Genomic DNA, 14,880 nt, shown 5'->3' with positions numbered 1-14,880 from the left:
ATTTTGAAATTTGAATTTTAAATTTTGAAATTTGAAATTTAGAAATTTTTGAATTTTAAATTTTTGAAATTTGAATTTTACATTTTTTTAAATTTGAATTTTGAAAATTGAAATTTGAAATTTTGAAATTTGAATTTAAAAAAGTTTTAATTTGAATTTTGGAAATTAAAAATTGAAATATGAAATTTTGAGTTTTAAATTTTGAATTTTTGAATTTAATGAGGAAAGAGAAAAATAATAAAATGACACCAAACTTAAAATTTTTAGATCAAAACGAAGAAAACAACTAAGAACAACTTGAAGATCAAGATGAACACCAAGAAAAAATTTTTTTTGAAAAATTTTTAATAACTAAATAAAAACCAATAACCTCTTAATTTATGAAAAAGAAAAACTAAAAAAACAAAAATAAAAACAAATAAACAAGTAAAAAGTGAATATTTACAATAACCAATAACAAGGCACACGTTTGCAATTCCCCGGCAATGGCGCCATTTTGAAAGATGTTGGAGGATTGATGGTTTAGAAGTTATAGTAAACTCTCGTTGCAAGTATAGTTACTAAACCAAGCAATCAACCTTTCTTACAAACGTTTTGGTTGTCACAAGTAACAAACCCCTTAAAAATTGATAACCGAAGTATTCAAACCTCGGGTCGTCTTCTCAAGGAACTGCAGGGAAGTATGTTCTTATTATTGGTTGTGAAGATTGTAAATCGGGGTTGTGAAGATGAGGAACAAGTAATTTAAATTGCAATTAAAATAAATAAAAGACTGTAAAATAAACAAATGACTATAAAACACACTTTTGGCAAGGTATGAGAAATTGGAAGTCCTATCCTAGTTATCCTTATCAATGATGATGAAAATTGAATCTTAATTCCACTTAGTTAACCCTTGCTAGAGCAAGGGAATGTCAAGTGACTAATTAGTTTGATCCTCAAATCCTAGTTAATCCCTAAGGAAAGATTGGGATTATCGAAGTTCAATTCAATTAGCAAAGATAACGGTTATCAATCACGTTGAGTATGATAACTCCTGAGTTACTAATTTCTTAACCAAGACCAAAAGGGGGAAAAGTAAATCTACTTGGAATTAAAATGTCTTCATATTGGAAACAACGGTAATATAAATAAAAGAGAGCAATAATAAACTGAAATACCTCAAATAACATTAATTCAAAAGAACAATCTGTAACATAGAAGAATTCATAAACTAAATCGAGAAGATAAATAAAAAGGAATATTGAACCTGATAAAAAGAGATAATCCTGAAAGCAAAAGAAATCCTAATTCTAAATCCTAAAAGAGAGAGGAGAGAACCTCTCTCTCTAAAAACTACATCTAATCCTAAAATTGTGAATTATGAGAGCTTGATTATGAATGGATGCATTCCCCCACTTTATAGCCTCTAATCTATGTGTTCTGGGTTGAAAACTGGGTCAAAAGCAGCCCAGAAATTGCTCCCTGCAATTTCTATTACGTTCAGGTCGTGGGCAAGTGACGCAGAGGCGTCGTCCACGCGTCCGCGCGGATTGAATTTCGCAGATGCGATGCGAGTGCGTCATTCACACGTTCGCATCACCTAACTTCGAGGCAGCTATAGCAAATTATATATCAAATCGAAGCCCTAGATGTTAGCTTTCCAACGCAACTAGAACCGCATCGTTTGGACCTCTGTAGCTAAAGTTATAGCCGTTTGAGTGCGAAGAGGTCAGGCTGGACAACTTAGCAGTTTCTCCAACTTCTTGTATTCCTTCCACTTTTGCATGCTTCCTTTCTATCCTCTGAGCCATTCCTGCCCTATAATCTCTAAAATCACTTAACACACATATCAAGTTATCTAATGGTGATAAAAGAGGATTAATATTAGCAAATTTAAGGCCAAAGAAGCATGTTTTCAATCATAGCACAAATTCTGGGAAGGAATTGTAAAACCATGCAAATAGTATGAATAAGTGGGTAAAGAGTTGATAAAAATCACTCAATTAAGCACAAGATAAACTGTAAAATAGTGGTTTATCAAACTCCCCACACTTAAACACTAGCATGTCCTCATGCTAAGCTCAAGAGAAGCTATAAAGATGAAGAGGAATGGTAAAATATATGAAATGCAACCTATCTATATGAATGTAACTACATGCAAAATGTTTTTATCTACTTGATTTAAAAATAAATAAGTTCTCTAAAACAAGCATAAATCAGATTTCACTAATTCAAATTATACAATAAAAGACAAGTAAACTTGTAAGAAGATAGCTCATGAAAGTAGGGAACATAGAATTGAGCACTGAACCCTTACTGATAGTGTATATCACTCTAACTCTCAAGTGTCTAGGGTCAATCACTCTACTCTTCTCTAGTCATTCTCTCTAAAATTTGTTCTTCACCTAACCAATCAACAATATTTAATATACCAATGCAAACATCATGAGGTCTTTTCAAGGTTGTAATGAGGCTAAGGTAAAGGTAAGGGTATATGTATATGGCTGAGTGAGCTTTATAAATTGAATCTTTAATTAACCTAAGCTTTCACCTAACATACATATACTCTATATAACTCTAGAATCATGCCTAGCTACCCATAGTCTTCACTTTTGCATTATATACTCATGTATCAATTTTTCTTTAATTTTATCACATATGCATTGATCTTTTATTAACTTAACATTGTGGTAAATTTGTCCCCTTATTTATTTATTTATATTATATATTTTTTTCTCTTTTTCTTTTTCTCTTTTTTTTTAGAGAGACATAAAAACTAGAATAACATATCAATGCATATGGAATTATTTTAATTTTCTTTTTTACATGAGTAGGTACCCAAATTTTCCAATATTCAAAATTAGAAACATGATACATTCCCTTATTAACCCAAGTTCCCACAGTTTCCCCACACTTAATTTTGCACAATCCCTATCTTAAGCTAACCAAAGATTCAATTGGGATATTTAATTGTTTTTCTGCTTAAGGCTAGTGATGTGGTAAAATACAGAACAAATGGGGATTAAAAGGCTCAAAGTGGCTGACAAGGGTGATTTAAAGGGTAGGCTTATTTGGGATAAGTGAGCTAAAATCAAACAATGGCCTCAATCATATGCAAGCATGTAAATATGGTGCACAAAATTGTGATCATCAACGGCAACATCAACATGGTACGCTCAATTGTAATCTCAACTTTTTATCACAACTTTGCACAACTAACCAGCAAGTGCACTGGGTCGTCCAAGTAATAAACCTTACGCGAGTAAGGGTCGATCCCACGGAGATTGTTGGTATGAAGGAAGCTATGGTCACCTTGTAAATCTCAGTCAGGCGGATATCAAAAGGTTATGGAGTTTTCGAAAATTACTAAGAAGTAAACATAAAATAAGGATAGAAATACTTATGTAATTCATTGGTTAGAATTTCAGATAAGCGTACAGAGATGCATTCGTTCCTCTGAACGTCTGCTTTCCTGCTCTCTTCATCCAATCAATCTTACTCCTTTCCATGGTTGGCTTTATGTAAGGACATCACCATTGTCAATGGCTACTTTTGATCCTCTCTGGAAAATGGTCCGATGCGCTGTCACTGCATGGCTAATCGTCTGGAGGCATCACCCTTGCCAATGGCTGCATCCCATCCTCTTGTGAAAATGGTCCAAATGCTCTGTCACATCACGGCTAATCATCTGAGGTTCTCGATCATGCTGGAATAGGATTCACCCTCCTTTTGCGTCTGTCACTACGCCCAGCACTCGCGAGTTTGAACTTCGTCACAGTCATTGAATCCCAGAGTCCTACTCGGAATACCACAGATAAGGTTTAGACTTTCTGGACTCTCATGAATGCTGCCATCAATCTAGCTTATACCACGAAGATTCTGATTAAGAGATCCAAGAGATACTCATTCAATCTAAGGTAGAACGGAAGTGGTTGTCAGGCACGCGTTCATAGGGAATGATGATGATTGTCACGTTCATCACATTTAGGTTGAAGTGCGAATGAATATCTTAGAAGCGGAATAAGTTGAATTGAATAGAAAAACAGTAGTACTTTGCATTAATTCTTGAGGAACAGCAGAGCTCCACACCTTAATCTATGGAGTGCAGAAACTCTACCGTTGAACATACATAACTGAAAGGTCCAGGCATGGCCGAATGGAGTGCTTTTTGATCCACACCTTGCTCCTCCCTCGTTGCTTTTTGATCTTCTCTAATTTCTTGAAGCATGATGGAGTGCTCTTGATGTTCCACCCTTAGTTGTCCCATGTTGGAACTTAATTCTCCTAGGGAGGTGTTGATTTGCTCCCAATAGTTTTGTGGAGGGAAATGCATTTGAGGCATCTCCGGGATCTCATGGTGATGAGCTTCCTGCGCCTCTTGAGCTCCATGAATGGGCTCTCTTGCTTGCTCCATCCTTTTCTTAGTGATGGGCTTCTCTTCCTCAATGGGAATGTCTCCTTCTATGAAAGCTCCAGCTGAGTAACAGAGATGGCAAATAAGATGAGGAAAAGCTAGCCTTGCCATGGGGGAGGACTTTTCGGCTATTTTGTAGAGTTCAAGGGAGATGACTTCATGAACTTCTACTTCGTCTCCAATCATGATGCTATGAATCATGATGGCCCGATCCACAGTAACTTCGGATCGGTTGCTAGTGGGGATGATGGAGCGTTGTATGAACTCTAACCATCCTCTAGCTGCAGGCTTGAGGTCCAGTCTTCTTAGTTGAACCGGCTTGCCTTTGGAGTCAATCTTCCATTGAGCTTCTTCCACACATATGTCCATGAGGACTTGGTCCAACCTTTTATTAAAGTTGACCCTTCTAGTGTAGGGGCGTGCATCTCCTTGCATCATAGGCAAGTTAAACGCCAACCTCACATTTTCCGGACTAAAATCTAAGTATTTCCCCCGAACCATGGTGAGATAATTCTTTGGGTCCGGGTTCTTTCTTTGATCATGGTTCCTAGTGATCCATGCATTGGCATAGAACTCTTGAACCATTAGGATGCCGACTTGTTGGATGGGTTTTGTTAGAACTTCCCAACCTCTTCTTTGGATTTCATGTCGGATCTCCGGATACTCATTCTTCTTGAGCTTGAAAGAGACCTCAGGGATCACCTTCTTCTTGGCCACAACATCATAGAAGTGGTCTTGATGAGTTTTGAAGATGAATATTTCCATCTCCCATGACTCGGAGGTGGAAGCTTTTGTCTTCCCTTTCCCTTTTCTGGAGGATTCTCCGGTCTTAGGTGTCATCAATGGTAATGGAAAAACAAAAAGCTTATGCTTTTACCACACCAAACTTAGAATTTTGCTCGCCCCCGAGCAAGAAAAGAAAGAATAGATGAAGAAGAAGAAGAAGAAATGGAGGAGAGGGAGAGGGAGATGTGTTTCGGTCAAGAAGGGGAAGAGAGGGTTTTGTTGTGTGAATTTGAAGAAGAATGGAGGGCTATATATAGGGAAGGGAGGGGGGTAAGGTTTCGGCCATATAGGGTGGGTTTGGGTGGGAAATTGATTTTGAATTTTGAAGGTAGGTGGTGTTTATGAGGTAGGTTTATGGGGAAGAGTGGGTGGATGTGAGTGGTGAAGTGGTGATAGGGAAGAGAGATTGAGGTGATTGGTGAAGAGTTTTGAGGAAGAGTGTTTATGGGATTGTGTGAAAGAGGGGTGAGAAGAAGTGAGTGTAGGTAGGTGGGGATCCTGTGGGGTCCACAGATCGTGAGGTGATCCTGTGGGGTCCACAGATCCTGAGGTGTTCAAGGATTTACAACCTTGCACCAAATTAGGCATGCAAAATGCCCTTGCACACAACTCTGGGCGTTCAGCTCCAGCTCTTCTCCAGGGTGCAATTCTGGGGTTCAAACGCCCAGATGCTGCCCATTTTGGGCGTTTAGCGCCAGAAAATGCTCTGTTTTGGCGTTGAACGCCAACCAGATGCATCTTACTGGCGTTTAAACGCCAGTAAGGTCTTCCTCCAGGGTGTGATTTTTCTTCTGCTGTTTTTGATTCCGTTTTCAATTTTTATATTTATTTTGTGACTCCACATGATCATGAACCTAATAAAACATGAAAGAACAAGAAAAATAGAATTAGATAAATAAAAATTGGGTTGCCTCCCAACAAGCGCTTCTTTAATGTCAATAGCTTGACAGTGGGCTCTCATGGAGCCTCATAGATGTTCAGAGCATTGTTGAGACTCCCCAACACCAAACTTAGAGTTTGGATATGGGAGTTCAACACCAAACTTAGAGTTTGGTTGTGGCCTTCCAACATCAAACTTAAAGTTTGATTGTGGGGGCTCTGGTTGACTCTGCAGTGAGAGAAGCTTTTTATGCTTCCTCTCTATGTTTACAGAAGGATGACCTCGAGTTGTAAACACAAGGGAGTCCCCATTCAATTGAAGAACTAATTCACCTCTGTCAACATCAATCACAGCTCTTGCTGTGGCTAGGAAGGGTCTTCCAAGGATGATGAATTCATCCTTATCCTTCCCAGTATCTAGGACTATGAAATCAGCAGGGATGTAAAGGCCTTCAACCTTTACTAAAACGTCCTCTACTTGTCCATAAGCCTATTTTCTTGAATTGTCTGCCATCTCTAATGAGATTTTAGTGGCTTGCACCCCAAAGTTTCCCAATTTCTCTATTACAGAGAGGGGCATGAGGTTTATCCCTGAACCAAGGTCACACAGAGCCTTTTCAAAGATCATGTTGCCTATGGTACAAGGTATTACGAACTTTCCAGGATCCTGTTTCTTCTGAGGCAATGTCAGTTGATCCAGATCACTTAGTTCATTGGTGAACAAGGGAGGTTCATCTTCCCAAGTCTCAATACCAAATAATTTGGCATTCAGCTTCATGATTGCACCAAGGTACTTGGTAACTTGCTCTTCAGTAACATCCTCATTCTCTTCAGAAGATGAATACTCGTCAGAGCTCATGAAGGGCATAAGGAGGTTCAATGGAATCTCTATGTTCTCTAGATGAGTCTCAGATTCCTTTGGTTCCTCAAAGGGAAGCTCCTTATTGATCACTGGACGTCCCAGGAGGTCTTCTTCCTTGGGATTCACGTCCTCTCCTTCCTTCACAGGTTCGGCCATGGTGATTAATTCAATGGCCTTGTACTCTCCTTTTGGATTTTCTTCTGTATTGCTTGGGAGAGTACTAGGAGGGATTTCAGTGATCCTTTTACTCAGCTGGCCCATTTGTGCCTCCAAATTTCTAATGGATGACCTTGTTTCATTCATGAAACTCACAGTGGCCTTAGATAGATCAGAGACTAAGTTTGCTAAATTAGAGGTATTTTGTTCAGAGTTCTCTGTCTGTTGCTGAGTGGATGATGAAAAAGGTTTACTATTGTTAAACCTATTTCTTCCACCATTATTAGAGCCTTGTTAAGGCTTCTGATCCTTCTATGAGAAATTTGGATGATTTCTCCATGATGGGTTATAGGGGTTTCCATAAGGTTCATCCATATAATTTACCTCTGCTATTGCAGGGTTTTTAGGATCATAAGCTTCTTCTTCAGAAGATGCCTCTTGAGTACTGTTGGATGCAGCTTGCATTCCATTCAGACTCTAAGAAATCATATTAACTTGCTGAGTCAATATTTTGTTCTGAGCCAATATGGCATTCAGAGTATCAATTTCAAGAACTCCTTTCTTCATAGGTGTCCCATTATTCACAGGATTCCTTTCAGAAGTGTATATGAACTGGTTATTAGCAACCATATCAATGAGTTCTTGAGCTTCTGCAGGCGTTTTCTTTAGGTGAATGGATCCACCTGCAGATGTATCCAATGACATCTTAGCCAATTCAGATAGACCATCATAGAATATATCCAGGATGGTCCATTCTGAAAGCATGTCAGAAGGACACTTTTTGGTCAGTTGCTTGTATCTTTCCCAAGCTTCATAGAGGGATTCACCTTCTTTCTGTCTGAAGGTTTGAACATCCACTCTAAGCTTGCTCAGCTTTTGAGGAGGAAAGAACTTGGCTAAGAAAGCCGTGACCAGCTTGTCCCAAGAGTTCAGGCTATCTCTGGGTTGAGAGTCCAACCACACTCTAGCTCTGTTTCTTACAGCAAAAGGGAAAAGCGTGAGCCTGTAGACTTCAGGATCTACTCCATTAGTCTTAACAGTATCACATATCTGCAAGAATTCAGTTAAGAACTGAAAAGGATCTTCAGGTGGAAGTCCATGAAACTTGCAGTTCTGCTACATCAGAGAAACTAGCTGAGGTTTCAGCTCAAAGTTGTTTGCTCCAATGGCAGGAATGGAGATGCTTCTTCCATGTAAATTGGAATTAGGTGCAGTAAAGTCACCAAGCATTCTCCTTGCATTATTGTTGTTGGGTTCGGCTGCCATCTCCTTTACTTGTTCGAAATTTTCAATAAGGTTGTCTCTGGATTGTTGTAATTTAGCTTCTCTTAGTTTCCTCTTCAGAGTCCTTTTAGGTTCTGGATCAACTTCAACAAGAATGCCTTTTTCCTTGTTGCTGCTCATAAGAAATAGAAGAGAACAAGAAAAGAAGAGGAATCCTCTATGTCACAGTAAAGAGGTTCCTTATTGTTAGTAGAAGAAGAAAAGGAATAGGGGTGAAGATGAATGAAGAATCCAAACACAAGGGTAAGGATAGGAGCAGTGATGTGAGATGAAGAGAAGTGTTAGTAGATGAATAAATAATTAGAAGGAGATGAGGGAGAAGGATTTTCGAAAATTATTTTTGAAAAAGAGTTAGTGATTTTCGAAAATAGTTTTTGAAAAAGGTTAGTAATTTTTCGAAAATTAAAATCAAAAATTAAAATAGTTAGTCAATAAAAAAGAAATTTTGAAAAAGAGGGAAGATATTTTCGAAAATTGGAGAGAGAGAGAGTTAGATAGGTAGTTTTGAAAAAGATAAGAAACAAACAAAAAGTTAGTTAGTTAGTTGAAACAAATTTTGAAAAGATGAGTTAGGAAGTTAGAAAAGATATTTTGAAATCAAGTTTTTGAAAAAGATATGATAAGAAAATATTTTTGAAAAGATATGATTGAAGTTAGTTTTGAAAAAGGTTTGATTTTTAAAATCACAATTAATAACTTGATTCACAAGAAATCATGAGATATGATTCTAGAATTTAAAGTTTGAATCTTTCTTAACAAGCAAGTAACAAACTTGAAATTTTTGAATCAAAACATTAATTGATGATGTTATTTTCGAAAATTATGTGATAAAGATAAGAAAAATATTTTTGAAAAATATTTTTAAAATTTTCGAAAATAACTAAGAAAATGAAAAAGATTTGATTTTTGAAAAAGATAAGATTTTTAAATTGAAAATTTGATTTGACTCATAAAAACAACTAGATTATAAAAATTTTTGAAAAAGTCAACTCAAATTTTCGAATTTGATGAGAGAAAAAGGGAAAGATATTTTTTTTATTTTTGAATTTTTAATGATGAGAGGGAAAAACATGAAAAAGACTCAATGCATGAAAATTTTGGATCAAAACAATGAATGCATGCAAGAATGCTATGAATGTCAAGATGAACACCAAGAACACTTTGAATGTCAAGATGAACATCAAGAACTTATTTTTGAAAATTTTTATATGCAAAGAAAACATGCAAGACACCAAACTTAGAAATCTTTCATGTTTAGACTCTATGGATGCAAAAATGCACATGAAAAACAAGAAAAGACACAAAACATGAAAACATCAAGATCAAACAAGAAGACTTACCAAGAACAACTTGAAGATCATGAAGAACACTATGAATGCATGAATTTTCGAAAAATGAAAGATGAATATGCAATTGACACCAAACTTTAAATCTGACTCAAGACTGAAACAAGAAACATGAACTATTTTTGATTTTTATGATTTTTTTTTTATTTTTGTATATTTTTTTTTTCGAAAATCATTTTGAAAAAAAAAAGAAAATATAAGGATTCCAAAATTTTTAATATGAATTCCAGGAATCTTATGCCCTTTAGTCTAAAGCTCCAATCAAAGGGTCAGGCATGGCTTAATAGCCAGCCAAGCTTTAGTATGTAACTCAGACATGACACGCCTGACATACCCTATCGAGAAGAATTAGATATGGCTTTACAGCCAGCCAGGCTTCAACATGCTTCATGAAACACTAGAATTCATTCTTAAAAATTCTTAAGAAAAATATATTTTTGAAAACATTTTTATTTAAAAAATTTTTTTTTTCGAAAACCAAGGAGAAAATTTTTGTAAGATTTTTGAAAAAAATTTTTTGAAAACTTTTTGAAAAGAAAACGAAAAGAAAGTTACCCAATTTGAGCAACAAGATGAACCGTCAGTTGTCCAAACTCGAACAATCCCCGACAAAGGCGCCAAAAACTTGGTGCACAAAATTGTGATCATCAATGGCGCCATCAACATGGTACGCTCAATTGTAATCTCAATTTTTTATCACAACTTCGCACAACTAACCAGAAAGTGCACTGGGTCATCCAAGTAATAAACCTTATGCGAGTAAGGGTCGATCCCACAGAGATTGTTGGTATGAAGCAAGCTATGGTCATCTTGTAAATCTCAGTCAGGCGGATATAGAATGGTTATGGAGTTTTCGAATATTAATAATAAAATAGGGATAGAAATACTTATGTAAATCCTTGGTGAGAATTTCAGATAAATGCATGGAGATGCTCTCGTCCCTCTAAACCTCTACTTTCCTGCTGTCTTCATTCAATCAGTCTTACTCCTTTCTATGGCTGGCTTTATGTAAGGACATCACCGTTGTCAATGGCTACTTTTGATCCTCTCTGGAAAATGGTCCGATGCGCTGTCACTGCATGCCTAATCGTCTCGAGGCATCACCCTTGCCAATGGCTGCATCCCATCCTCTTGTGAAAATGGTCCAAATGCTCTGTCACAGCACGGCTAATCATCTGAGGTTCTCGATCATGCTGGAATAGGATTCACCCTCCTTTTGCGTTTGTCACTACGCCCAGCACTCGCGAGTTTGAAGCTCATCACAGTCATTCAATCCCAGAGTCCTACTCGGAATACCACAGACAAGGTTTAGACTTTCCGGACTCTCATGAATGCCGCCATCAATCTAGCTTATACCACGAAGATTCTGATTAAGAGATCCAAGGGATACTCATTCAATCTAAGGTAGAACGGAAGTGGTTGTCAGGCACGCGTTCATAGGGAATGATGATGATTGTCACGTTCATCACATTTAGGTTGAAGTGCGAATGAATATCTTAGAAGCGGAATAAGTTGAATTGAATAGAAAAACAGTAGTACTTTGCATTAATTCTTGAGGAACAGCAGAGCTCCACACCTTAATCTATGGAGTGCAGAAACTCTACCGTTGAAAATACATAAGTGAAAGGTCCAGGCATGGCCGAATGGCCAGCCCCTCTGATCTCAGAACCAGGCGTCCAAAGATCAAAAGATGTTCCAAAGATCTCTAATACAATAGTAAAAAGTCCTATTTATAATAAACTAGCTACTAGGGTTTACAGAAGTAAGTAATTGATGCATAAATCCACTTTCGGGGCCCACTTGGTGTGTGCTTGGGCTGAGCTTGAATGTTACACGTGCAGAGGCTCTTTCTGGAGTTGAACGCCAGGTTGTAACGTATTTCTGGCGTTCAACTCTCGTTTGTGACTTGTTTCTGGCGTTTAACTCAAGACAGCAGCGTAGAACTGGCGTTCAACGCCCTTTTACGTCATCTAAACTCGGCCAAAGTATGGACTATTATACATTTCTGGAAAGCCCTGGATGTCTACTTTCCAAAGCAATTGGAAGCGCACCATTTTGAGTTCTGTAACTCCAGAAAATCCACTTTGAGTGCAGGGAGGTCAGAATCCAACAACATCAGCAGTCCTTCTTCAACCTCTGAATCTGATTTTTGCTCAAGTCCCTCAATTTCAGCCAGAAAATACCTAAAATCACAGAAAAATACACAAACTCATAGTAAAGTCCAGAAATGTGAATTTAACATAAAAACTAATAAAAACATCCCTAAAAGTAACTAGATTCTACTAAAAATATACTAAAAACAATGCCAAAAAGCGTATAAATTATCCGCTCATCAAAATACACTAAATAATGGACATATAGATTGGAACAAAATATAGATTACAATCATAGAGAAGGAAACACACAGAAATAAAATATTTATGGTTAAATAATGTAACCATATAAATAAGCTCAAATCTCACAGGTTGTGTGTTCTTTGGCTCAAAAACCATGTTCCAAATACAACTTCAAACAAGTTTTAACATAAAAAATTTTTCAATTTAAATTAGTGAAATTTTTCAAAGATAGGGTCTTAAAAGAATTTTATTACTTTAACCAAGAAGTAACTAGATGCATAAAATCAAACAAATATGCAAATGCAACAACTAATTTAACAAAGAAAATTAAACATTAGTGCTAAAAATATGAAGTGACTAACCCATGGAAGTCGGTATCGACCTCCCCACACTTAAAGATTGCACCGTCCTCGGTGCATGCTAAGATGTGCAGGTGGACGGGCTATTCCAACTGGCGCTTTTCTCCGAAGATTTTGCAGATGGAGTTGACTGTCTCCCCATGTAAACATCTTCCGGTTCTCTTCCTGGTGGCCATCCTGAAAGAAAAAGGGAAGAAAGGTAACTCAATAATAAAGATAAGAAAATAAATGAAGTATGGTTGGGTTAATGCCAAATGATAAGGGTCTCATTTACATGGAAGCTTCAACATGTACGTGAGAAAACAATATAAGCACATGGCATACTAGTGGTGCAAAATTTGCAACAAAGGAGAGGAAAATGTGGGTAATGCAAGATAGTATAAGTTCATATCAATGCAAGAGAAGTACAAGTATCATAAAAGATTAGCATTGATTTAAATAATGTTACCCAATCAGAATAAACCAAATCATAAGCACTAAGATAATACCAGAAAAGATATAACAGTTGAATAAGAACATTTGAACACCAATGGTAAAATAATGAATTTAGAAAAGAAAATAAAAATATACAAAATTAAAATGCAATGAATGAAAGTATGAAAATAAATAAAATAAAATAAAAGATAAGAAGAATGAGAAGGGAAAGAAATAAAGTAAAAAAGAAAGAAGAAAGAAGAAAAGATAGAAGAAATTAGGATTGGGGAAGAAAAGATAAGATAATTGGCTGATCTGGATAAGCTGTGCGGCGCAAGCGACGCGGACGCGTGGGGGACGTGGTCGCGCGACTTGCGCTTAAATTAATCGACGTGGTCGCGTCGGTCACGCGGACGCGTGACGCATTTGGTGCTACTGGCGCGAGGGCAGCCTCGCGCTCGCACAACTCTTTGTTCAAAATGCATTATTGTCAAATATCAGGGTGACGCGGTCGCGTGCTCGACGCGATCGCGTGAGTGGTCATGACAGGGATGTGATGCGGATGCGTGAGCCATGCGTCCGCGTGGTAAGGCTGGGCGTTCAGCACCAGTCCAGCACCACTCCAGCATAACTTTCGGCTATGCACCCTTTTCACGTCGATTTTCATGTCACACGGCCGCGTGGGTGACGCGGTCGCGTGGGAGGCCAAAGTTCCCACATGATGTGGACGCGTCAGCGATGCGGTCGCGTGGATCCATTTGTGCCAAAGGCACGCCTCCAGCCACGCTCTCGCGTGACTCTCTGTTCAATTCTTTTCTTCCAAAACGCACTGGTGACGCAGACGCGTCAACGACGCTACCGCGTCGCGTGCGTATTTATATATATATATATATATATATGCAGTATGCAGAATGCAATGCTAATGTAGATGCAATAAATAATTCCAGGTTCAATGAAAATAAAATGAAATAAAATAAAAACAAACAAAATGAAATAAAACTGAAAAAGGAATTATCATACCATGGTCGGTTGTCTCCCACCTAGCACTTTTAGTTAAAGTCCTTAAGTTTGACATTTGATGAGCTTCCTGTTATGGTGGCTTATGCTTGAATTCATCCGAAAATCTCCACCAGTGTTTGTACTTCCAGTAGCCTCCGGAATCCCAAACTAGGCGCAGAAAGCCTTCAAGCAGGTTAAAGCAAGTGACAAGGCCCCAAGAGTGTTGATTGCCAGAATGAATTCCGGGGTCCCAAATCTTGCTTTTGCACCCGTCTTCTAGCTAATTATCATGATTCCATCCGGGTGGTTCAGTCTTAGAATTCTCACTGAAGCGTCCAAACAACTTCCCAGACCCATTCAATTGAGCTCTACACCAACCTTTGCATTTAAACTTTGAGCACACAACCATGTTGAACCTTGCTTGACAACTCCAACCACTGACCATCTTCCTCTTACTCTTAATGCCACAAAGAGCTCTAAGTTGACCATCCGTCTCCAGTAGCCCATATTAAAGAGGAATTAGAAAGATAAGGGTTATGAATTTTACCCACTTGAATGTTGTGAAGGATGATGGCAACTTAGGGGGGGTATTGTTAACGAATTTGGAAGCTCCACTCCCTTGTGCTCTTCTCTGACAACTTCCACCTCTTTGCAAGTTTCTTCAATATCAACCTCTTCCTCTTGGTAGATTTCTTCCAATTCAATCTCTTCTTTATTGCTCACCAAGGGCATAGGAGGCTGTGCTTCTGCTTCTTTAGTCTCCATCTCTTGATCAACCTCTTCCAAGTCTTCAACCATGATATGCCTTGGAGGTTGTACACCCTCCTCAACATCAACATCAAACACCTTGGAAGGAGGATCTATGACTTGACCTTCCCATGGAGGTTCTGCATCTCCTAAGTCTGCAACCACTTTTTCCTTTTTAATAATTGCTGCTTTGTCCAATTGTTTAAGTATAAAATCGTACTCATCCTTGATGATTTTCTTTCCATGACAACTCCTTTCAACTACTCTTTCATCTTTAAGGGTCTCTCATACCTTTACCCGTAGGGCCTCCTCTAGC

At 37.9% G+C, this 14,880-nt stretch overlaps 1 non-coding gene across 1 annotated transcript; it reads left to right on the top strand.

Annotated features, from left to right (window-relative positions):
• Positions 1–7,838: 7,838 nt before the first annotated feature.
• Positions 7,839–7,946, top strand: LOC112753138 (small nucleolar RNA R71). Its single transcript, XR_003177535.1, has one exon. It is a non-coding gene; the product is annotated as a small nucleolar RNA R71 (small nucleolar RNA).
• The last annotated feature ends 6,934 nt before the right edge of the window (positions 7,947–14,880 follow it).

This window comes from Arachis hypogaea, chromosome 15, assembly GCF_003086295.3.
Source record: "Arachis hypogaea cultivar Tifrunner chromosome 15, arahy.Tifrunner.gnm2.J5K5, whole genome shotgun sequence".
In the NCBI taxonomy this organism is placed as follows: domain Eukaryota; kingdom Viridiplantae; phylum Streptophyta; class Magnoliopsida; order Fabales; family Fabaceae; genus Arachis; species Arachis hypogaea.
Note: the sequence above shows the minus strand (reverse complement) of the source record. Positions and strands in the feature narration are given on the sequence as shown.